Genomic DNA, 26,157 nt, shown 5'->3' with positions numbered 1-26,157 from the left:
ACACAACCCCCCACAGTCTCTGGGAAGGGGGGATATGACATCCAGGAGGCGAACATCTGTGGGGAGGGGGAGCACGCGGTTGTGTTCCCTCAAACTTTGCGTTGAGGGACGATCTGGAGGAAAGTAGTTTGCTTTTTGTGTGTGTGTGTGCATGAAATGGAATCACCTTTCTTCATTGCTCCCCCACAAACTTTCCCGAGGTCCATTTGCATGCAACGTCTATTGCATGGCTTCTTCTATTCATTATTTCTCTCGCTAGTATTCTAAGCGTGGTGAGAAAACCTGGTGCAGGTTGGATGGATTTACCCCTCTCAAACTGGGTACATATTTGAGAAAGAGTAGCTCGGATTGCTGCCAGCTGCCACCAACTCTTGCCTTTGCTCTAGAGTCTGGACCAACATCCCGCAGCACCGTGGTACGTCTGAAAATGGGGTTCACTCACAGCAGTGAGTGTAAGGCAGTAGGATGGAGGGATGGACACCAAGGGCTGAGTTCGAACCAGGACCTACCACATGTTTTCACTGTCCAAGCAATGAGCGAGCGGGCGAGAGAGTTTCTGTGCGAGTGCAGAGTTCATTTAGTTCACTGCTAGAAAGCCACCGCCTTCCCCTCCCCCAAATATCTGGAGCGATGGGGTGCAGGTTCAAGGTGAGAGGTCTGAGCCGCTCGGCTGGCTTGAACCAGTTGATAAATATGAATGATAAAGAACAATCCTCTCTCCACTGCCCTCCCGCCTTCACAGTCTTGCATTCTCCCAAGCTGAACCGAGAGAGAAAAAGCTCTGAGGCAGAGCCCCACGTTCAGGAAGTTGTGGCATCGAACTGCCCTTGTGGCAAAGCGACCTGGCTATGGAAGTTGCGGAAGGATTAACCTGACTTCAGATCCAGCTCCTTTGATTCTGCTGGCTGCAGCGTTCCAGGAGCAGGATTCAGGATTATGTAAATGTGGATCGTCCCTCTTGGTTAAACTCGTACTTATTAGGGGATGAAGAGTTACAGTGCTTTGTCCCTTTCTCCTTGGTCCTTCAGTGTGCTGGAACTGTGGGGATGTTCGGGTGCGGGGCCTTTGGTCCCTGTCCCACGCACCAATAAAAAATGGAACTGATAAGAGGGACAGCTGTGGGTGAGATATGACCGTGATGGAGTTTGTTGTAGCTCACTTAATGCAGGCGCTCCAGTTGCTCTGTAACCAAGGCTAGATGGTGGCAAAGTCTGGGTTCTGTCCCATGTTACCAACGGTGACTGTGAAAGCCGGTAGACTTGATTATTGCTTGCACATTTGCCATCCAATTACTTGGCACTTTATCAATGAGCAAAAGCAAACTAGGACCCTGCCCCATGGTAGAGCATGAGCCTCTTAATCTCAGGGTCGTGGGTTTGAGCCCCACATCGGGCAAAAGATTCCTGCATTGCAGGGGGTTGGAATAGATGGCCCTCGTGGTCCCTTCCAACCCTACAATTCTATGGTTCAACAGTACAGGAGCAACATAAGGGAGAGAGGGAGAAATAAGGTTCATGGTGAGAGGTGAGGCATGGTAGGGGAAGGGTTGGAAAAGGGTGAATGTTAGCAAAATTGTTTTAGATGAAGGACACATACAAGGATGTGATGTGGCATACTCTGTCCTGTTGGGAGTGACTACTGTTCTGGTGACAAGTGTGTGAGAACATCAATATATGTGCCTGTGATGATACACTTTGATAGGACAGTAACTGAGGGGTGGAATCCGGATAAACTCTGAGTCCAGTTTAGGCAGAGTGATTGCTAGGATCTCTGGATGAATTTGCAAGAGTGATTTGGGGGAGGGGAGTGGTTAGTGGTGGAAATTATCCCCCACTAATAGGATACAAACAGGACAGCTTTGCTAGCACCCTGCATTTCAAAAACAAAAACAAAAGTTGACCTCTGGAACTCAACAGATTGACTCATAAATTGTGAAATTTACAGCACAATTCTATGCATTTATTCTTTACTTAGTAAAGTTCAATGCAAGTTGCTGTAGCCTGAAATACATACAATATGGACTACCTCCCCTTGTCTTTGCTCCCAAATGACTTAGAGGCATGCTTCTTTTCAAGAATTTCATCAATCCCAGCAGTAATTCCCCTTCTTTGAACTGCATCCATTTATTTTAATGTAGCTTTTGATCCCACCCATCCATGTGGCATTGCCCAGAAGCCCTTTCTTTTCGTTTTGCTCTATACATTGCAGGGTATAAAATGACTCAGAGCAGTGCTGGATAAACAAACAAGACAGAAGTATAACATGATGTTCTAGCTATCACTGTGCTCTCATTGCTGTGCTGTTTAAACAATGGCTTAATTTGGTGTAATGCTTACATTGTTCATTTCGAGGGCAGACCCATTATGCAAAGGTTGAATTTAGTGACATGAGAGCAGACGCCTCTTGGTATCTGGGCATCAAAGCAGGCACCTGCCTTTCTGCCTTCTTTGCCAAAGAGATGTATTTTTCCAGCAGCAAACTGCCTGCATCTCAGTGGTTCATTTACAAATAAATACCTACCTCCAAAAGTCTATAAGTAAATGATGTGGGTCATGATGTACAAAGTGAACAGGCTGGTGAAAGTGAATCAGGTCCCATGTTGCAATCTGATTGAGTTAGATAAGTCACAACTATTCACATAAAATAATATAAAAACACCTGGCATCTCCCTCTCCTATTTGCGCTGGGAAAAATTGAAAACACATTTTTCTTATTAACAAAATGCCATATGCATGCAAAAATAAGTGTCCGTGTGGTGCTCATCTAGAAGATATTTATGTACAGTTGGGCTAATTAAAGATAAATGGAACCTTGACTTACCAGAAATAACCCAGATTTGATGATGTTTCAAATAGCATGGTGTTTTTTTAATAAAAAAAATAGGGGGGGGGACAACGGTTGTTGCATGTTGAAATCAAGATGGATCAACTTTTTCAGTGCATGTGCAAGTGCTGAACTGGTATTTCTTGAACTCTGGATTTCCTCATGGTACAAGGCATCCGTAAATATACATTGAACCAGAATGTGGGGTTTTTTTTTGGGAGAGGCAACTTTAATGTACTGGACCATTCTGAAGCTTGGTTTAACCATTGCAAATCTGATTAAAAAGTCAACTGCATGTTACAAGTGCTACAGCCAAATGACGGCCTGCCCTTCAAATGCTGCCCTAGGCACTCGCCAAACCTGCTGGAAAGGCAGCAGCGATGAGGAACCTATTGCTTTCCAGATGTTGTTGGACTGCAACTCATATCATCCCATGCTGGCTGGGGCCAATGGGAATTGGAGTCCAACAACACCTGGAAAGCAATAGGTTCCCTGCCCCTGATTTGCAGCCTCCTGACGAGTCACAGTTCATACAGAGCATATTGCTTTCCTACATGCATATACTGCTTGATTGCAAGAAAAATACTCAAAGCCGTTTATCTGCACCACATACCGGTACTTATTTTGGTTTTATACTGTTGTGGCTTCTCATAAACAACCCTGGGAAGTGTGATTAGGAGAAGTTGTGGAGAAGTTTCCAGTACCTATTTCTAGCCCCCTGCACAGAAATGCGGACCCCAAAGTTCTTTGGGGAAAACACTGCTAAGCCAATAAAAACCGGGCGTGTGTGCCTGTAACTTACAACATTTACACAGCTCATGCTGATTGCGAGAACAAAGAGGAGGCTCCTATGTCAGGAAAAATGGCCAGTAGGAGTTCTAGCTTTGCAGGAGTACGGATGGTCCCTCTCGGGGCAGGTGGGGAATTCATACTCTAGCTTATTGAAACACACCCATTGTCAAAGGAAGGCCTATTGACAAAGAAAGGGATGCCAGTCCCATTCTGGGAATATCATGCCTATTTCCCCAAGAGGCTCCAAATATGCTGTCTAATTGGTAGCTTCTTGTAAGGTAGTTAGTTAGGTAACTAGTGTGGAAGTCAGTAGGGCATAAAACTCATGCCAGCAGTGGAAAGGGGTGGCTAAGTGCAGCTTAAGGATGTGAGGACGGACACGCTTGACGTTAAGCTTATGCCTTCTGATACATGGATCAAGCCAGGAAGGCACAGCCTCGGAATGTGCTGTAAGCCCTGCTGTAAGATTTTGGTGGCATTTAGAAGCATGGCTCTTGAGCAGAAACATATGTCACGTGGAGAAGTTAATATTGCCATGAAAAGTGCTCCTGGCATTGGCTTTCTTTGTCTGACTTACAGTTCACAAAGTCTATACAAACTGACAGAAGATCCAGACAGTCACAATATGATCTTGAGAGAATATAACATTTAAGGGGTTTGATGCATGGGTGCCGTGGAGGCTGGCTCTGTGAAAACGAGGGCTAATGCAATACACTTAATAGGTTTCCTTGGTTTAGATGTATACTGACCTCAATGGGTGACCGTGGTTTCCTTTAACTACAATTCCTTTTTAATCTAAATTTAGAAATGACGTATCGTTGGCGTGGTTCAGTAGAAAAGGGCCATGTTTTCATGCTAAAACATGCCACCTGCTGCAGTCTATTAATCTGTTCAATTAAGTTATCTGAGGGTCTTGAGGTTTCCAATTTAATTGACAGGAACGGGATGGGCTAGTTCTTGCTTGCAGTTTGTTCCCTTGCAATGCAGGCTCAAAAGCAAAACATCATTAATATAAGGCATTTGAATTATCTGCAGAGTGTGCACGTGGAGGGGAGGAATAAGGCATAAGTCAAACTTTGCATGAACATGGAAGCTGTTCACACAAATGACAGTTTACGGATCAAGCCACTTCATATAAGAACAGGGGAGGGTTTTCATGTGTTACTGAAAAAAAATATTCCGTTCGTTTTCAGCCTAAAAAAGCAGGTTGGTGGTGAAAACTTCTGCACCTTCTTTCATGAATTTTATTTTTTTACAAAAGCAGTGCTGTTATGGATAACGAACTGGGGCCTTGTTGGTGGGCTTTTGGTTGCCTAGGATTGCTGTGTGTTTCAGCTGCAGATTGAGCTTCCCTAGCTTGTTGTCCATAAGCAACTTTGGAACTTTCAATACAAACTAGAAGGTCCATTGCTCCCAGGCTCCATCCAGCCACAAACGCACTTTGGCAAGGCCATTTCCTTTGCCTTGGTACTGTCCCTTCTCCATGGCTCCCCACAGCCCACTTGTCCCGCTAGCTAGGGATGATGGGATTTGTAGTCCCAAAACGGCTGGAGACCCATGTTTGGGAAACCCTGGCCTAGCTAATAAAGCTTACTGGACATGGGAAGCACTTAGAAAGGGATTCAACGTAGCACAATGGCAATAATTCCGCCAGATGAAACAATTCCCTCCACTTCTCGCCTTTGTGCTGCTCTGGGGGAATCCAATGGCAGGGGCACACAGGGAGAAGAGGTAGGCAAAGGTCCCCTTGTGTGGTGAAGGTTTTTGTGTGGGCTTCCACCAGTGGGACTTGTTGGCTGACTCAGACCCTTAGTATATAAGAGAAATGTCTTACTTGCCTAATAGTACTGTCTAAGGCAGTTGTTGTTAAAACGTGGTACCTCTACTTACGAATAACTCTACTTACGAATGTTTCTACTTACGAACGGAGCTCCGTCCGCCATCTTGGATGCGGTTTAGATAGGATTTTTTCTACTTATGAATTTTTAGATAGGGTTGCTTCGACTTACAAATTTTTTCTCCCAATGCATTCCTATGGGATTCAACTTACAATTTTTTTCGACTTACGAATATGCGTTTGGAACGCATTAAATTCGTAAGTAGAGGTACCACTGTATATTGTCCACACTTCACCCTAATGCCCCAAGGTGGCTTTCAGCCTTAAAGCACAATATCAATAACAACTCAAAACAACATGCAATCCTAAAAGCAAAGATGTGTCCTTAAAACAAGCACACGAGTGTCAAAAGTCAGGGTATAATGAACATGCCAGGCATGCCTCTGTGCGGAGGGAGTTATCTAGGGGCCAAGGTATACATATGGAAGTCTGTATGTAATTGCCCTAAATTGATCGAGACACAACCAGGAAACCAAAATTGGTGGCAGGGATGAGATCTGGTATCAGCGTACCTGTTTAATGACTTTGAAGACTTCCAAATCCGGCAAATAGCAACCTAACAGTGTGTCCCAATAAGCAGTATCCAAAAGGGAATGTTTATGTGCAAAACACATGCTGCAGTCATTTAGAAGTAAGGAAATGCCCTGAATAGGTTCATACTTTTTTCTCTAGCTGTTCTCTATATCAGCTAAAGTAATTTGTCATTTTGAGATAAAATCACAAGTACAGTATGTGAATAAAATACCATATGTTGTGTGTTGGCAAATAGGTGTTTAGGGCTGAAGAGCAACATTGGTTGTTTGGCAACCGTGTCGCAACCCTGTAGGATGGTGGTGCACCTCCTTCCCAAGCCTCTCGAGGATGCTGCTTGGCCGCAGGTGGCTGAATCAGAGCTACAGCGGGAAGAGCAGCTGGATGCTGCCCGTCAGTGCAGTGCAAAGCACTTCTTCCCTCCAGATGTTTGTGGAGAAGGGGCACCGCTGGATCGCAGCAGGAGATCGTTGATTCTTTTACATCTCACCCCAAAGGGATTTTCGCTACCATGCAGCCAACTGCTTCTGTACCCCCAATACATTAATACTTCACATTAATCTGTGTCAATTTGATTGCAACAGACAGACATGGTAGAGGAAGTTGTTTCTTGAAAAGTGAGGCTATAGCTACATTAGCAGTGCAAAGCATTCTGTGTAGTCACACACACACACACACCCCGGGTGTAGCCAGGATTTTTGTTAGGGGAGCAGGCCATTTTGGGGGGGGGCAGAACCGCAGTTACCTATGTATTTTTTATTGATTTAGGGGGGCAGCTGCTCCTCCCTGCCCCCCCCGCCTACACCCATGAGTCACACATCTACCTTTTTTCTTTAGGATTGTTCCCTGGGTTGTCCAGGAGACTTTGTCAATTCATTTTCACCTTACGGAAAGTGGGTTGGTAGTGAAAATGTTTATGCCATGACTGCTCCCACTTTTATTGGTTTTATTTTTACAAAAATGGCATCAGTAGGGATTGTTGTGGCTTTAAGATTGCTACCCTACATTTGTTATCAGGCCTGTTCATTTGTGACCCAGCAAGCCAAATGCTGCCTGGCAATCCGCCAGGGATTTGATAAATCTCCTGCTTTTGTTACCAATCTGGGACTTCTAAAACTGGACGGTGGGTATGTGTTGAGCACTGGGTAGGCTGTAATCGATGGCTGAAGTACTTATTCAGCTTGGCGGATCATGTCGGCATGTATATTTATTTACACAAAGGATTTGAAATAATCAGCCCTCATAGCCTCTCTTGCAGGAGTTATGGATAATTGAAAATCATTTGCTTTCTTAAGGGTTTCTTCCAATATACTTTAAAGAAAACAAAAAAAAACATTGTCTCAAGAAAGGCTCTGTTCTGCACAGGTCACATCCTGGTACTACTGGGGGTAATGCCACAGTGCTATATATCTAATTAGTCGATGCATTAATTCATTGCAAGCCTGGCCATAGCAATTTATCATCCTAGCCCTGTACTGAATGCTCCTGAATGGTAACGATACATTCAGTTAGATGACTCCCTGAACCATTAATTGACTGGATTTGTTCCTGTCCACTCTGCTTCTCTTGCCATGTCTTTGTGTTTGCTCCTCTGACTGATCCTGCGAGCAGACTCTTGGTTTTTGCTTTTCAAATTACTGTTTGGCTTTTGCCCATGATGACTTCAAGCCAGGAAATGTGTGGCAAAGCTCCATCCATCTTTTCCCATGATGGGATTAGATACCAAACAGGAGGAATGTAGCTGACACCAATGACAGTGTACAGAGAGTGATTAGCAGAGCCATATCTTAGTTAACCTAGTCAGCTTCCTCCTATAGAAGATTTGCTTTTCCTGCTGAGATGTGTGAGAGGAACCGTTTTAGCAACCAGCAAATGGTTCTGTCTGCAGGCAGATAAGTTCACAGGAACCATCTGTACATAGCTATCATGCATATTCTTTACACTTTCCTTGACTGCTGGTCAATGTGTGATTTATTTATTTTTTAAGCTATGATTTTTACTGACCCCACTAGTTTAACATGACAACTCTCTAGTCTAGGCGGGCATATAGATGAGAAGCTTTCCATGGGTGCTGCAGTGCTTTGAGTGTTATGCAAGAAAAAAAATCTGAGGGCAATTGTATACATTAACAGAACATTACCAGAGCATTCCTGGATCCCAGTTCTCTACCCATGCCAATAATAATTAGACGTTCCCATATGATCTTATGTGATTTCACTACAGTCATACTTCGGTTTAAGTACCCCTCGGTTTGAGTACTTTCAGTTTTAAGTACTCCGCGGACCCGCCTGGAATGGATTAATCCATTTTCCATTATTTTCAATGGGAAAGTTCGCTTCAGGTTAAGTACGCTTCAGTTTAAGTACGGACTTCCAGAACCAATTACACTCATACTTCGGGTTAAGTACGCTTCAGGTTGAGTACTCCGCGGACCGCCTGGAATGGATTAATCCACTTTCCATTACTTTCCATGGGAAAGTTCGCTTCAGGTTAAGTACGCTTCAGGTTAAGTACAGACTTCCGGAACCAATTGTGTACTTAAACCGAGGTACCACTGTATTAAAATGTTGCCTGGATGGCATGGGATCTAGCCATGGGGGAAAGGTGGGTATCTCTGGGTGCCTAAAGGCAGGCCATACATTTAAATAATAAACAAATAAACCCCTGTCATTCCAGTATGAACCAGTCCTTGCCACGGGCATCTGTAAGAACAGGATGCTTGACTAGATAGGCCACTGGCCTGATCCAGCAGGCTCTTATGTTCTTATTAAACTAGGCAGCTCAACTTTTCATACTAAGTGGGCTGCAAGAGGACTTGGAAACTGTGGGTCATAAACTGCCTTGTCATGTGAGGTGGGTGGTGGGGGAGTAAGGCCAAAAGCAAAGGAGGCATGAAGGTCTGGCAAGGTCTTCGAGCCCTCCCACATCCTCTCCCAAGCTGGGAAAGCACTAAATGGGCTTTGGGAAGGAGCTGGGAGGACTCGAGGACCCTGTCTGGGTCATCTAGTCCAACCCCCTGCAATATTTTGCCCAATATGGGACTTGAACCCACAACCCTGAGAATAAGAGTCTCATGCTCTACCAGTTGAGCTATCCCAGGGATCTTCCAGTGTTAAATGGTAACACTGAGAGGGCAAATTATTTTGGTTTTCTGAGCCTGGATGAACACAGCTACTTGCCTGAAATATATGGTGGAAGACCACTGGGAACCTGATCACAATCCTGTAAAAAGGGGCTCTTTCCATTCTGCAGCAACCTGTCCTCTGTGCAGCAAGCCGATTGTGAAAGTATTGCTATTCTGAGTAATCTTCCCCAGCTAGGGCTCTCCAGATATTTTGGAGTACAACTCTCATAGGACACCAGGCTGAGGAAAGCTCAACCAAGCTCATTTCAACACCTTCACAGAAGAACACTTGAAACAGAGAAAAAGATAGGATGCAGTTCTTAGAAAGCTGGGTGGGTGGGTGTGCTCCTTTGCTTTCTTCACCCCTCAGCCAGTTGTCCTCTTGAGGCCCAGTGGATTAAGGCCTTTTTGGTAGACAAGGACTGCACCCCCCACCCACTTCCCATCCCCTGCGGTGTATCTGTGAAGAGCACAAGCACCCTGCCATCTGCCCTGTAATTACTCCCTTAGAACCTGGGAGGGAGGAGTGCATCTCTCAGGGCAATTGCGTAGTTGTACTAACAGCCAAGCTTCTTGTCTCCCAGATAATGCAGATCAGGGCTGCTGGCGGCGGCAGCGGGGGGGGGGGAGGATCTTGCTACTTACACCTAGCAAAAGGGCACTTCCCCAGTGTTTGGAAAGTGATATACACATTCTCCAGATCTATCTTATTGCGTCATGTGCAGATACTCTGTGCTCGAGTCCTAGCTCGGACCTGTCAGCTGCATTGCTGCAATCAACATAATCAGGAAGCAATTGTAGCCTTAATATTTCGGCTTAAGAATTTACTCCCACCCCTCCAAAGCATCTCATTAAAACAGCCTTGCTTGATTTTCAAATTATAACAAAAATGCTGAAAACTTAGAAAAGGGTTCATGCACAGAAAGCAAAGAAGGAAACAGCATCTCCTTCTGGAATGACACAGGTCTCGGTCCTATGCACATTTGCTCAGCTTTAAGTCCCAGTGGATTCATAGCACCACCTCCTATACCGCTGATGGTTTCAGCTAATGATTAATTAGCTGAAACTAAAATCTGCTTAAAATATGGGGTGTACTCATAATCAAACGCAACAAGAACAACAACCATGAAATTACTGGTAAAAAATATGGGGATCCAGGAAAAAAGTGAACTACAAGAAATTTGTGGTTTGGAAATTAGCAAAAAAGTAAATTATCTGGGTATTTGACTCACGACAAAGAATATTAATCTATTCCAGGACAATTACGTCAAGACCTGGAAGGAGATAAAAAAAAGAATTTGGAGATCTGGAGCAGGCTAAACATCTCCTTTAGGAGAAGAATCTCTACAATAAAAATGAACATGCTCCCAAAAATGATCTTTCTATTCCAATCAATTCCAGTGATCGGGGGAGCAAGCTGTTTCAAAGATTGACAGAGGGGCATCTCAAGATTTATCTGGCAGGGGGAAAAAAACCCAGGATTAAGCACAAGCTATTAATTGATGTTAAAGAGAGGGTTCCCTCCCCCCCCACTGCCAGATCTGAAACTGTATCATGAGGTGTCTTGTCTCTCCTGGATCTGGGAATGGTTGGCACTACAAAATACTGACTTGCTGGATCTAGAAGGATTTGATAATAGATACGGTTGGCTCGCCTATTTCAGATATGAGAAGGTCAAAGTCCACAAAGGCTTCTTGAACCATGTGATTAGGAAATCATTATATATGGCGTGGGACTAATTAGAGCCCAAAACTCCATGGTGACTATCCCTAACAGAAGCATTCTCGGTTTAAAAAAACACATGAGAAGTAATTGGGCAACTTCCAAAGATCTATTGAAAATAAGGAAAATAGGTTTAAATTTTAAAAAAATTGAAGAAATTTGGACCCATTTGACTGATTGGTTGCAATATTTCCAACTAAATGAAACATTTCCAAAGGACAAAGGGAAAGGTTTTTCCACAGAACGTTTAAGACTCGAGAAAGACCTAACCCCGCCCCCTCCAAAAAACACCCCGCTCTCTAAAATGTACAGACTTCTCCTTGACTGGGAGATCAAGGAGGAAGAAGTAAAATCAGTAATGGTACAATGGGCCAGAGACTTTGGTTACAATATTCAAATGGAATCATGGGAAAGGTTATGGAGGGAGGCCCTGAAATTCACTGCGTGCTATGATTTGAAAGTGAATTTCATGAAAATGCTCTACAGATGTAAAATTGGTCAAAATGTATAAATCCAGGTCAAGCGTTTGTTGGAGATGCAGGGAGGCGGAAGGCATGATGATCCACATGTGGTGGAACTGCAAAAATATAAGGGATTTTTGGGAAACAATATATAACGAGCTTTTAAAAATGTTTAAATGTTCCTTCCCTAAGAAGCCTGAAGCCTTCCTGCTGGGCATAATAAATAATGAAATTCTGAAAAATTTAAGGAGAATTTTATATGTGCAATAGCAGCAGCAAGAATTCTAATTGCAAAGGGATGGAAAGGAAATTCTATTCCCTCTAAATAGGATTGGGAGAACAAAATGTTAGAATATGCAGAGCTAGCAAGATTGACAGCAAGATTCTGAGACCATACAGACCAAATATTCAATAGAGAGTGGGACATTTACAGAGAATACCTAAAAGAACATTGTAAAAACTTAAATTCTTTGGCAGTCCTGGATTGACCTCTGCATGAAATAAGAGAACATTACAAAACTAATACAAATGAATAACTTACAAGAGATAAAGTCAAGTGCGTAGTCAAAAATTTAATTTAGGAACCAAAATGGGGGGGGGGCGTTTCGGAAGTTAAGTTGGAATTAGTTATGTGTGAACTTAAATCTTTTTTTTTGGTAATAAGTATTGATTTTTGATTGTTTTGTTGATTGTTTTGTATTGTTTTGTTTTTCAAACCAATAAAGCATTAAAAAATAAATAAAAATAGAATACAATCTGGAGTGTAGCTTATACACCAGTTGTTGTGCATTTCTAGCAATGCATACCATCTACTGGTAAGTGAAGCTGCTGGTAAGTTTCCAGGCAGAGAGCTGATGAGCTGGGCTAATGATGCTAATGATGCACTACCACGGCGGTCACCAACACAGTGCCTGTGGGCACCAGTGCACCCCCAGAAGATTTTCATGGTGCTCCCCGTGTACCAGATTACCAAAACAATTTGGATTTAAATACTCTGCTTATGCAGTTTCTCTGGCTGCTTGTAGTTCCTTGGTTTGGCACAAGTCCACTTCAACGCTGATTGAGTGGCAGCAGGCCTCTAGCTTGGTTGGAGGGCAAAGAGGACCAGTGGTGGTCGAGTTGTACATGCCTATCTGTACATGGACTGAGGGGAAGATAGGAAATGTTGAATGAGAGGGCAGCACCAGTCAGTATCAGATAGCAGGGAGCAACATAATCATTTAATTTTAAGAATCTCCTTCTAGAATCCTCAGGCTTCCTGGGATTTACAGCTCTATAGTGTCTCCGTCTGAAAAGCCTTTCAATTCACTCTTTAGTTATAACTTTCTGGAACAGGAGGAGGACAGAGATGGGTGCAAGAAGGCTTAGTGGGCTGTGAGGTTTTACATGGGAGACCCAGCTTTAATTGAATCATAACTCTCACTTGTGGAAAACCCAATTGCTCTTTGCTCCAATTCAGTGCTAAACCATGGGTTTTCCTGAGGGGACGTAGCAGGGCAAACGGAAGTGTGGATAAACCCTTAGTTGACCTTTCCTATAATTGGCTCTGGCTCCACCCACTTTGTCTTTGTCCATGGAGTTTTCTTGGCAGTTCCTTCTCCAGGTGGATCACGTTTTCCTTCAGTTCCTTCTCCAGGTGGATCACGTTTAGTCAAAACTCTCCACTATGACCTGTCCATCTTGGGTGGCCCTGCATGGCATAGCTCATAGCTTCTCTGAGTTTTTCAAGCCCCTTTGCCACGACAAGGCATTGATCCATGAAGGGGACGACAGAGGACGAGATGGTTGGACAGTGTTCTCGAAGCTACGAACATGAGTTTGACCAAACTGCGGGAGGCAGTGGAAGACAGGAGTGCCTGGCGTGCTATAGTCCATGGGGTCACAAAGAGTCGGACACGACTAAACGACTAAACAACAACAACAACCCACTTGGGCCTCACCACCTTCTTCCCCACTCATTCAATTGGCATCAGCCTCCACAGGAGATGTAGTCCAACTACAGTTGGTTGTGACTGGCTGCAGTTTTCCCAGCTCTCCCTATAGATTTCAGTGTTTGAACCACTGAGCTGTGGCCTTTCCCCAAGAGAATATTTAGATTGCTTTGGACTGGAGTGACAAAGTGATATCTGCTTACCAATCTGGTTTAAAGACCTTACAGAATTCACTTTAAAGCTATTCTTAAAGTTAATTAACTAGAAGAGCCTGGTTTCCCAAAGGTTAACTAAATCTTGTCTTATTGAATGTCTTATCTGGCCGCATAAAGCTGAAGGGAGCACACAGATAAACTGCTGGCCTGTTCCACAGGAAAGATACACAAAACATTTGCTCATCATGCCCTGACATTAGTCCATTGACTAAGCAGTCCGGCTATCCTTCAGCATCTCTTGCAGAAGGCATAGCTTTGCTCAGAGGGAGGAGGCGATACATCTTTGCTAATACAATAGCACTGTACAGATCTTGAAAAAACCTGGCACTTTGATGCCTGCACATCATTAAAGGCTGCAGTCCTACGCCATTTACACAGAAGTATTCTGCAAAGGGACTTACTTTTGAGTAAATGTGCATGGGATCATAAATTACCTGTCTTTCTATACTCAGGTAGGTAACCGTGTTGCTCTGCCGTAGTTGAAACAAAATTAAAAAAAATCCTTCCAGTAGCACCTTAGAGGGTCTCCAAGGTGCTACTACTGTAGAAGGAATTTTTTTAAAATTTTGTTTCTTTCTATACGGTACACAATGCTACGACTGGGAAATCAATAGGTAATTGGGCTGGGAAGATTATCTTTTTTAATGTAGATGCAAATGATGGTAAGCCACCCTTGGTGTACACTTCATTTAAAAACAGCTTGTCAACTCTATGTAGATAAAGGTAAAGGACCCCTGACAGTTAAGTCCAGTCACAGACAACTCTAGGGTTGCGACACTCATCTCGCTTTACTGGCCGAGGGAGCCGATGTTTGTCCGCAGACAGTTTTTCCGGGTCATGAGGCCAGCATGACTAAGCCGCTTCTGGCGAAACCAGAGCAGCGCACGGAAACACCATTTACCTTCCCACCAGAGTGGTACCAATTTATCTACTTGCACTTTGGCGTGCTTTCAAACTGCTAGGTTGGCAGGAGCTGGGACAGAACAACAGGAGCTCACCCCGTCGCGGGGATTCGAACTGCCGACCTTCCGATTGGCAAGCCTTAGGCTCAGTGGTTTAGACCACAGCGCCACCCACATCCCAAGTGATTAACTTAGGCCCATTTATTTCAGTGAGTTGACTTTGAGCCAAATTCGGTTGGATGCAACCCAGTCTCTGTATGGCAGGTGGCCCATGTGTGCTCTCCATTGACCATTGACCATGCTGACTGAAGTGGGTGGGAAAGGTAATCCAAAACATTTGCAAATATCCCCAGAGTAGATTCTTAAACTCAGGGCCATGGGTTCCAGCCCACACTGGGCAAAAAAAGATTCCTGCATTGCTGGGCTTGCACCACCTGCCCTTCAAGGTCCCTTCCAACTCTACGAGAGTATTATTTTGTGATACGGTACTTTTTTCTGTGAGAACCTCAATGTCTATTTTATTTCTGTAGCGCCTCCATCCACAATTCTCCCGAGCGTCAGCAGCTCTCCATTTTCTCACTGTTTGCTCCTAATGACTATGGTGCTGAGCGTGGGAGGGGATCCTACACAATAGATTGATGGATACAAATGTGCAGGGCAGCGCCTTTGAAAAGGACACTGTGGATAATTGCTTGTGTGCAATTGCATGAAGACAGAAGTTGCTGCTCTGAATCCCGGAAACACACGGCACCTTCAAAGCTTCCGGGGTTCTAGGAACTACCACTGAAAGGCTCCATCACTGATAATTAAAATCTGATTTCATTCATGCCCAACCCACACTGGGCAGGAGGTGTGTGTGCTTTTTTTGGGGGGGGGGAGGCGCTCCTGCAGAAGCAGCTCCGCCGGTAGCAAAGCTTTTGGGTGAACACAGAAATCTGTTTTCACGGATTTAAATGCATTGTTGTTTGTATAGCAAGAAAGGTAAGAACATAAGAAGAGCCTGCTGGATCAGGCCAATGGGTCATCTGGTCCAGCATCCTGTTCTCACAGTGCACAACTAGATGTCTATGGGAAGCCCACAACAGGACCTGAATGCCACACCACTCTTTCCTCCTGAGGTTTCCAGCAACTGGCATTCAACAGTGGATGTGTAATATAGCCATCATAGCTAGTAGCCATTGATGTCCTTCTCCTCCATGACTATGTCTAATCTGTGTTTGTTTGTTTGTCTTTTTTTGGTCTAATCTGCTTTTGAAACCTTTCAAGTTGGTGGCCATCACTGTCCCTTGTGGGAGTGGATTCCATAGTTGAACTATACTTGAAGTTCCTTAGTGGGCAGTAGCACAGAGGGTGCCAGCAACAGTTTTCCTTTCGGAAAATATGGGTAAACGGCCCAGAATGACTGGTAGCTGGTTTTTTCTAGTGTTCTTCATGAGGTAAGAAGACAGATTAGGCCTAGGAAGTAGGTAACAGGGGCACCATTAATTTTATTTAATTTATTTCACTTGTCTCTGACCTTTCTTCCAGTGAACTCGGGGCAATGAACAAGGGCCTCCTCCACCCAACATCTTCCAGATGTTGATGGGCTACAGATGGCCATAAAGGTAAAGGGACCCCGACCATTAGGTCCAGTCGTGACCGACTCTGGGGTTGCAGCGCTCATCTCGCGTTATTGGCCGAGGGAGCTAGCATACAGCTTCCAGGTCATGTGCCCAGCATGACAAAGCCATTACTGGTGAACCAGAGCAGCGCACGGAAATGCCGTTTACCTTCCCGCTGTAGCGGTTCCTATTTATCTACCGGTACTTGCACTTTGACGTGCTTTTGAACTGCTAGGTTGGCAGGAGCAGGGACCGAGCAATGGGAGCTCACCCCGTCACGGGGATTCGAACCGCCAACCTTCTGATCGGCAAGCCCTAGGCTCTGTGGTTTAACCCACAGCGCCACCCGTGTCCCACAGATGGCCATACTGGAGCCCAATACCACCTGGAGAGTTATAGGGTGTCAAACAAGCCACTTCCTCAGAGCAATGATCCCCAGAGTTCCCTGGGAAGAAGGAAAACCTCTCTGAGAACAGTAGGCCCGTGAAGGGAATAGGGGTCTCCCATACCCTCCAACATTTATCTGATGAAAATAGGGATGCCCCACTCTATAATGATAATTTTTACTATTTATACCCCACACATCTTATGGGTTGTGCCAGCCACTCTGAGCAGCTTCCAACATATTTTAAAAAAAATAACTTAATAAAGCATTAAACATTTTTTAAAAAAACATTTCTCTGTACAGGATTGCCTTCAGACAGCTCTGGGGCTGCATAACTCCATACCCTCCAACATTTCTCCAATGAATATAGGGACATCCTAAGGGAAAGCGGGACATTCTGGGATCAAATCAGAAACCGAGACAGCTTCTCCAAATCAGGGATGTCCCTGGGAAATAGGGACACTTGGAGGGTCTGATGTCCCAAGCCATGTCTGTTATGCTACTGCTTTAAATGCATAATGCAGAGGAAAGAGAGGTTCATCTATGGCTATTCACCTTGATGGCTATACAGAACCTCTGAGTTCCATGTTTCTATGCCAATGAATATTGGAAAGCCACTGCTTTCATGCTTTGCTTGTGCACTTCCCAGAAACATTTCGGCACTGACAACTGTGGGAAGGAGAATGCTGGATTACACGGAGCGCTGATCTGATCCAAAAGGGCTGTTCTTTCAGCGCAATGTTCTCTCAGCTCCAGCAATGTGGGCATAGCAACACTCACTGCTCAAAAGGACTGAAGCCATGCATAAGGAGCACTTGGAGCACTCAAAGGGTGCAGCAGACATGCCAAGTATTATTATTATTAGATTTATAAACCAATCAAATCCTGAGGGCCTGAGAAAGATAAAGATCAAGAGCTGAATCTCTAGCAAAGCAGTGCTGGGGCTCCCGCCTGGCTGGAATCAAAGCCCTTCTTTTCCCTAATCAAACATGACATTGTGCTGACTACGGGCAGGAGAGAGCCCTTTGCATATTCCCAGAGGCACTTTGGACTTCACTCCACGGATTTGCAGGAGGAAACCTTTTGTTCAAAACCATTTTTGGCACTGAGCTGAAGTGAGCCCTGCCACCAACAGAAACCCTGGTAACGACCCCAAGGTAACAGCCAAATAAAATCAACGCGTTATGTAAAGTGTCGATTAAAATAAAAAAATATTCCACCCCATGATACACGAGGTTGTCATTACTGCAGAAGAAGCATTGTCTTTAAAAATGGGAAGCTACTGTCATGCTAATGCCCCTGCTTCTTCTGCTGATAAGAATGTTAATAATTGCTAACACAAATCTAACCTAACACAATCAAAGGATTAATTGAATAAGTTTCATAAAGAGTCATAATGTCAAGGAAATAATGTACTGCGGTAATGTGCGGTGGTTTCCATCCCACCCTATTCTAAATGGAGCAGGCTGTTCTGTGTTGTGTTGTGTTGTGTTGTGTTGTGTTCCTCCCGGGAAATTGCTGTTCAGTATGAAGCCAAGGAGCCAAAGCGCACTTCAAATGAAACATGTGATCATGTGTGACGTGTGTCACTAGGTCAGTCACTCAGCTGGCCTGCTGAGTCAAGGCATTCCTTAATCCTCCCTCAAATAAGCACTTGCCACTACCTACTGATTTGCAGAGGGAAGCAGGACTATTTATTTTCTTTGCTGTGTAGTTCAAAGTCAGCGTGTGGGAGGAGATCTCCTAACCTACAATCCCCCAGAGCACAAGACATGCGTGCATTTGAAAATCGGTACATGAATTTAACTTATGGGAAACAACCACCAGTGCAAGTTATCATTTAATACAGAATAGCAAAATAGTTCTACTATCCTGATGTAGCATACCTGGTGCTCCTCTTTAACCCTCACTTTCCCCTTTGCCTCTTCTCCTCCTCCTTCCCTCTCTGCCTCCCTCCCTCCTTCCTTCTCTCTCCGGACTCTGTCTCAATTGCCACTTTCCCCCTGTCTTTCTCAAGCGACTTTCTCCAACTGTCACCAAGCATTTTGCTGCCTGCGGCAAAGGACAAGATGGTTGTCACCCCCTCCCACCAATGCCATGCTGGACTGGCAGCTAAATTTTAACTTTATCACTGGTGGTGGAAGAGCATCCTCCGCTGCACCTGTGAACATAGCCAGCTAGTATAGTGGTGCTAAGACAGGCCCCATGGCAGATACAGCTCTGTATTCCAAAAGAGGGGAAAGGGCAGGGGACTCTGGAGAATCGGCTGAGGGTGGAGGCTGCCACTGCCTCTCCACAACATCTGCCACCTGAGGCAACTCCTCACTCTGCCTAATGGTAGGGCCAGTCCTCCTTGGAGAAGGAAAGATTAAGACTGTGGGTAGGAGAGACATTATAGCGTTCTTAAAATAAATGAAGAGCTGTCGCACGGAGGATAGAGCAGACTTGTTCTCTGTTGCTAGTGACAGGCCACTCATTCTGACTCCACCCACCATTCCATCATGTTCTTCTGCTGTCACCCATTCTTCTGTTTCAATATGCCTGGCTGTGCTTTTCATTACATAGCAGCTACAATGAGTATGATTAGGACTGAGGCTGCAGCAGGGAGCAAGGGAGGAAGATTAACCCTTTCCCCCCGTACTGAGCTTCTGCAGTTGAGTATTTTACATGAGGTGGCGGTTCACAAACACTAAGTAAATAAATAAATACTGATTAAGTCGCTATTTGGCATTAGAGGGAAGCTGCTATTGAAGGACCAGAGGAGGGAGGGTGATTTACATTGGCATCTTGGCACAGGGGTAAAGAAAATACCCGTTCTGCACACCGAAGTCCCCTGATCCTGATCTCCCCATGGCTTAAATTTAACCAACAACATCCAGGCATGCTGGGTGCAATTGTGCATTTAACATAATGTGTAGTTTGGCCTTGAGAGCAAATGCTGTTGGAACCCGCGAGACTTGCATCTAAGTAAATATGATTACAAGTGAGCTGTACTAGTGGCAATGTCACACTCGTGCCGTACGTCCTCCAAACATCTTTCCTGCTCGAGTTCTTTGGGAGCTCCCTGTGCAGACTGAGATATGAAGGCTTATGTCAATCAACTTGGCATCATTTAAACAAATTGTCTCTTTCCAACAGGAGTCCTTAAACATAAGTCTTGATTCCATCGAATTGCAATATACTTCAAGAGAACTATATTAAATTACAGCTTTACTGTCGGCTATGGAATTGGAATGAGATTCCTGCAAAACAGGCTCATAAGTCATTCCGCACGGTCTACCCTGCCACGGAGTTATTACTAAGTCTATGAAAAGATGTGTCCCCTGGTACTCTCATGTCTGTTCTCCAGAAGGAAGTTGCAACACATACAATATACAACTACCCTGTTTCTCATATTTTAAGACATACCCATAAAATAAGCCATAGCAGGATTTTTAAGCATTCAAGGAATATAAGCCATACCCCGAAAATAAGACATAGTGATAGGCGCAGCAGCAATGCCGGCCGTGGCAGGAGGAGGAGGAAAAAAATAAGACATCCCTTGAAAATAAGCCATAGTGTGTTTTTTTGAGGAAAAAATAAATATAAGACGTGTCTTATAATATGAGAAACACGGTATTACTTCCATTGGTAGTATTCTGGACAGGAAAGAGCTAAATGTTTATCATATTTGCAGCCTGCCTCAAGTCACTAAGTTATCCAACTTTATCCGCACATCAAACCTATAAGGTGGGATACTGTGAGTTATACTGAACCAGAGAACAAAAAACATCACTTTTTTATAAAGCTTTGACCTTATTGGCTCCTCCCTGTTCCCAATGAATTCTGGGAGTTGTAGTTTGTTGACTGTGTGTTGGCAATTCTTTGTTAGAGATCGTCGTTGAGGATTTGGTTCAGCATAAGGAATGGGTAAGAGGGCAAATCCTTATCCTACCTCTTAAATTACATATGAGAGCCAGTGTGGTGTAATGGTTAGAGTGTTGGACTACAACCTTGGAGACCAGGGTTCAAATACCAATCAGCCATGAAGTTCATTGAGTGACCTTGGGCCAGTCACCATCTCTTAGCCTAACCTACCTCACAGAAACAAACGGGGAGGAGGAGAACAATGTACCCCGCTTTGAGCTCATTGGAAGATAAAAGTGGTATATAAATGTAATAAACAAATACTGTGTGTGTGTGTGTGTGTGTGTGTGTATCCCATGCAGTTCTTGTGCAGCTATTCCTGACAAATATATTTCTGAAACCACCCTGAAGTTGACCCACCTTTCCAAAATGTATTTGGGAAATGTCTATCTAGCTTAGCACAAGACCCCTGCCCATAGCAATGGCAGAACAGAGGAGGAAGACCTGAAGCTAGTGTGTGCATTACTCTGCCTGTCTTCCAGCCAAAGAAGAATATTGCTGTTGCAAGAATGCACAGAAGGCTGAGCCAGGCGGTGATGAAAGGGCTTATAGTATGCAGTGGAGGGCACAGAAGAGATGTACTGGTAATGTCTGAGTTAAATCTCAGTTTGTTTGCCCACATCAGTCCATTGCCAAATCCAAACACTGGTTGAGGATCTCAGCCTCTCTGAGATATGTTGGAAATAGAGACATAGTTGGTATCATCAATGCACTGATGGACAATGTGCCCCAAATGGTAGCAGAGGAAGAATGTGGCTGTGGAAAGTCCTGATGCTCCACAGCCAGACTGAATAGGTGGTGCGCTAGTCTAAGCTATATAAATAAGTGTGTTGTCTCATTTGGATTGTAGCATTAAGGATATTGACCATTCCTGTTGCAAGCAGTAGCCTGACATCTCCAGCCAAACCACACACTAGCCTGGCAGATGATCGAAGCCAAGAAGTTGACAGGGAAGCTGGTTCTGCTAGATGCCTTGGGTGTCATCATCAGGGGCATCCTGCTGCTCGGCCAGGATGGAACCCGGGTTCACTGTATTCTTCAGGTTGTGATCCTTTAAAGAGGGCAGGTTTCAGAAAGGAGCACCAGGGGACTGCTGACTGACACCCTGTAAATTTCCACTTTGTCCCCATGCTGTTTAATATCAACATGAAACAACTGGGAGATTTGGGGTGTACATGGATGACACCAATCTATTTCCTACATATCACACGGAGGCTGTTGAGTTCCTGAACCAGTACTTGGATTTGGTAACAGACCAGACATGGGCTAACTAACTGAGATTTAATCCAGACATGACAGCAGAGCTGTCAGTCCCAGGTATGTGAGCTGCTGAAGAGCAACAGCAGGAGAGGGTGATTGTCTCAATTCCCTGTTTATAAGCTTCTTCGGGGTCTTTTTGGTTGGAAAATAGGATGCTGAACTCAATGGGCATTTAGTATGATCCCGGGCTTTTTAAATGTCCTTCTAGAGAGTTGAATTCATAGGCAGTCAATTACGGTAAAAATATGCTTAACATCAGGAATTGCTTAGGCAGATGCCATTCTTCACTTTTGGGCTGGGTGTTAATGCCAAGTCAATTCAAGACTTGTGTATGTTGCCTGAACTTCAAAACCCAGCATGGCTACCTTTGTTTTATGCACTGTCCGAGAGTACTTCATTTCAATCCCACTATTTGGATCCTTTACACCAGCATAGGCTCTGGAGCAGCCCCAGCCAGGCTTTGTCTCTCTCGAACATAGATGCTGAGACAGAGTTCATTTTTTTAAGATTGCCTTCTCCTCCCTAGATAATGATCATATTTCCACACCTATAAACCCCTGGGTCAATTAAACATGAATGACAACTTGCTCCTGGAGCTGAGTAAACAAATTCCTGCTTGCTAACTAACTTATTAGCATTTAAATCAGGAATTCCAGAAAGAATACAATTTCTGACAACTCTCCAGGGAAGGTTGACCAATGCCTTCTTATTGTTGCCTAGGTGACAGACACAGCAACACACATACCAAGTAAGAGAAAGTAGCATTGCCAACTCCCCAAATGGAGTTGGGTGCTTTTTTAGCTGGAAACCTGGAGGGCCAAGCAAGTGCAGGATCAGCATGCTGAACTCCAGATCATCACAGTCCCATTTTGTTGTACAAAGGGAAAGCTGAGGTGCAATAAGACCTGGATAAGGATCTGACCATTATTCAGCAGCTCCCCAGCCATCTGCTTACAAAGTTAATCAAGTAGAATTCAAGCTTACTGCTCAGGAAATGTTCACTCGCTCACATATATCTTTACAAATTATACAAACACATTACACACACACACACACACACACACTGTATGTGTTTGTATAATTTGTAAAGGTAAAGGTAAAGGGACCCCTGACCATTAGGTCCAGTCGTGACCGACTCTAGGGTTGCGGCGCTCATCTCGCGTTATTGGCCAAGGGAGCTTCCAGGTCATGTGGCCAGCATAACAATGCCGCTTCTGGCAAACCAGAGCAGCGCACGGAAACACCGTTTACCTTCCTGCTTGGAGCAGTACCTATTTCTCTACTTGCACTTTGACGTGCTTTTGAACTGCTAGGTTGGGAGGAGCTGGGACCGAGCAACGGGAGCTCACCTCGTCGCAGGGATTCGAACCACCGACCTTCTGATCACCAAGCTCTAGGCTCTGTGATTTAACCCACAGCGCCATTTGTAGCCATTTACAAATCTGTCATTTTATACGTCCAGTTTAATGTTGTGATTTTCAGACCTCAGCCTTGGCCATTGTTTCTCCCTGATCATCACTTGCGTGTGATGGGTGGGGGGGGGAGGAAGTGGCTGATGCAGGGATGTTACAGGAGGGCAATGAGTTAAGTCCCCCCTTCCTCACTGGTTCTCTGCTTCACGTTGGCCTCTCCCAAAGCTGCTTTTCCTTAGATTAAGTGTCTGCCTTGGTTCTGTTACACCAAGGTTACCAGATTTTTTCCCATGAATCCAGGGGCACTTTTCAACTTCAATGGATTTTATATAGGGACTGATTTGTAAAGGGGGACGTCTGGTAACCTTATGTTACACATATTTGAAAGATCATGCTCATATGCACACTTTTGCCTCTGAGAAATGGGGCTGGCATATTTCTGTTTGTTTGTTTTCTTGTTTTTTTGCTAGATTTTGTATTGTTTTGAAGATAAAAGAAATATGCAAATAAACCAGGGCCAGCCAATATGGTGCCCTCCAGAAGTTGTTGGACTCCAACTCCCATCAGCCTCAGTTCACATGGCCAGTGGTCAGGGGTGATGGGAGTTGGAGTCACATTATCTGGAGAGCAGCATGTGATCTACCCCTGCCTGGCAGGAGCGGCCAGCAGCATGGGATGCTGCCATGAAGCTACTGCATCTTCAATTCTGATTAAAATTGCTGTACTGGATTATCTCACATGTCAAAGTCACCAGTGTGAACAGAAAAAATTCTATGCCTTATAGTTTTTGAGTGACAGGTCAGTCAGTAGACCATGAGACTCTTGGATCTGTTAGGGTCATGAGTTCAAGCCCCACATGGGGTGAAATATTCCTGCATTGCAGAAGGTTGGACTACATGATACTTGTAGTCCCTTCCAACTATTCTCTGATGTGGGAGTGAAAATTAGGGAAATGTTATATACATGCATGGTGCACTTTTTAAAGCAAACTTTTTAAGCAACGTTGACTAAAGTCACTCCTGGGGCCCTTCCAGGATTTGGGGCCCTTGAAGCTTAAGCTTCATTACATACGCTCCAACTTTACTCTGATGCAAAGAGGGATGTCCTGTTTAATAATAATAATAATAATAATAATAATAATAATAATAATAATAATGTTTGTTTATACGTAACCTGACTGGGTTGCCCCAGCCACTCTGGGTGGCTTCCAACGTATATAATAACATAATAAAACATTAAATATTATTTTAGAAAACTTCCCTATACAGGGCTGCCTTCAGATGTCTTCTAGAGGTTGCATAGTTAGTTACCTTCTTGGCTCGTGGGGCTGCATAACCCCATACCCTCCAACATTTCTCCAATGGAAATAGGGATGTCCGGCCTAAGGAAAAATAGGACATTCCGGGATCAAATCAGAAACCAGGATGGCTTCTGTAAATCCGGGACTGTTCCTGGAAAATAGGGACACTTGGAACGTCTGTCATTAGTTTCATAGTAGATCCATCCCTCTCTCTGAGCAGCACTGAGCTACTTCTCTATCCCAAGACATTTCTAAGGTGCCTAGGAGGTACTTACTGGCATGCGCAAGAGCGCTCTGTTCACACTCTTGAAGGGGTGTACATCTGTCAGCTAGAACAATCGCTTGCTAAATGTAAACCCGGTGCCATGACTCAGTAACTAATTAACGACTATCAGATAAAGCTATTATCGCCGAAAACCATCCCTGACTGCATAGCCTCTCTCTCTGCAAGGCACATGCTTCATAAGCATAAATATCTGTTTATCATTCCGGCCTCCTCCCCCTCACTCTTCATCCTGCCATCACTCCATCCTCCCGCTTCCTCTCTCTCTCTCTCCCACCTTCCCTCCCTTCCATTTCTGGCTCCTCCTCAGGGGTTTAGTTCTAAATGCTGAAACCTGCATTACAGCCAGCAGTTTAACATGACAGAACTAATCCCTTTAGATCTTTACCCTTTTAGTGCTTTATGGCAGGCAGAGATAAGCAGTGTAGGGCTGGCAACTGGGTTGGAATGATTCTCACTCAGATCATCTTTGGGTTTTGGGCAAATTTTCACACTTGCTCCAGGAACCTGACTTCTCATGGCCTCTTGGCATCCCTTGACCTTTAGTGACAATTCCAAGCAGTGACCTTTGCTCCAAGCTCAGCTTGGTCAAGGCTCACTAGAGCTTAGCTTTAAGAGAGTGCCTCTGATCATGTACAGAGTGTATCCCCTCACCAATGAATAATGCCACTCCCCCCCAGTATTAGGTGACCCATTGCCCTGATCCAGTGGAGCTTTTATGTTCTTGATGATGGGAACATTGCCCTTCAGGTGTTATTCTTGCATAAAGAAAGAGCCAGGGCTTATCCACACTTACCTTTAAAATGTTTTCCCTTTTCTTACAAGTCAAATCTTGTTTTTTTCCAAATTAATGTTACATTAATTGATGTGTTGATATTTTCTTTTTATATACGTTTGCTCTTTCCACGCACCTGTACAGCTTAAAAGCTCCATGTCCAAGCATGGGTCTCTCCACCCCTGAACTTTCCCTATGAAAACCTACTCTTTAAAGCTCAACTGGAACAAACAGCAATTTGGGTTTTCTGCGGATCGCCGTGTCCTCCGATGGAGCTTTAAAGAGTGGGTTTTTATGGGGAAAGTGCCAAGGGGTCAGGGAGGGTGTTCGGACACAGAGCCTTAAAGTGTGGACCATGCCTGGAAAGAGCAGAGGAAAAGTAAGTGTGGCTGAGCCCTCTTAGGCACTATGGAGAAGAGCTAGGCTGATTGTGGGAAGCAGAAACATGTGCTGGAGAGCAAGTCTCCTGCTAAACTGCCTCCAGCGCTCTCGCTCTCTCTCCCTCCGTGTCCCAGGGGCAAACAAGAGACATTGCACAGTTGAATAGGTTAATTCATTTAAATGTATGCAAATTTCAAATTGCTCATTGCTTAGCATCGAGGCAGAGCTAAAGAGGAACGGCTGAGTGCCAAAAAAGCACCCAGTCAAGCTGCATTAAAACTAAGTGGCAACTCGGCGCCCCATCTTGAGTCTCCAGGTGATGCTCCTAGCTCTCCATGATTGCCCCCTCTGCCCAATCACGGCAAGGCGGAGCTCACAATCATGGTAATTGCATGGTGGAACAACATGCTTTGTGCGAGCAGATCTTCAGCATCTCAGGTGCCAAGCGAGGGCTCA

At 44.5% G+C, this 26,157-nt stretch overlaps 1 protein-coding gene across 1 annotated transcript in view; it reads left to right on the top strand.

The window, feature by feature from the left end:
* Positions 1-26,157, top strand: part of CHRM4 (cholinergic receptor muscarinic 4) — a 51,472-nt gene that overhangs the window by 1,059 nt on the left and 24,256 nt on the right. The gene's annotated exons all lie outside the window — the stretch shown is intronic.

The sequence above is a fragment of the Zootoca vivipara genome, chromosome 1, assembly GCF_965207765.1.
Source record: "Zootoca vivipara chromosome 1, rZooViv2.hap1.1, whole genome shotgun sequence".
Lineage (NCBI taxonomy): Eukaryota > Metazoa > Chordata > Lepidosauria > Squamata > Lacertidae > Zootoca > Zootoca vivipara.
The sequence above is the reverse complement of the archived record's forward strand: the minus strand, read 5'-3'. Positions and strand labels throughout refer to the sequence as shown.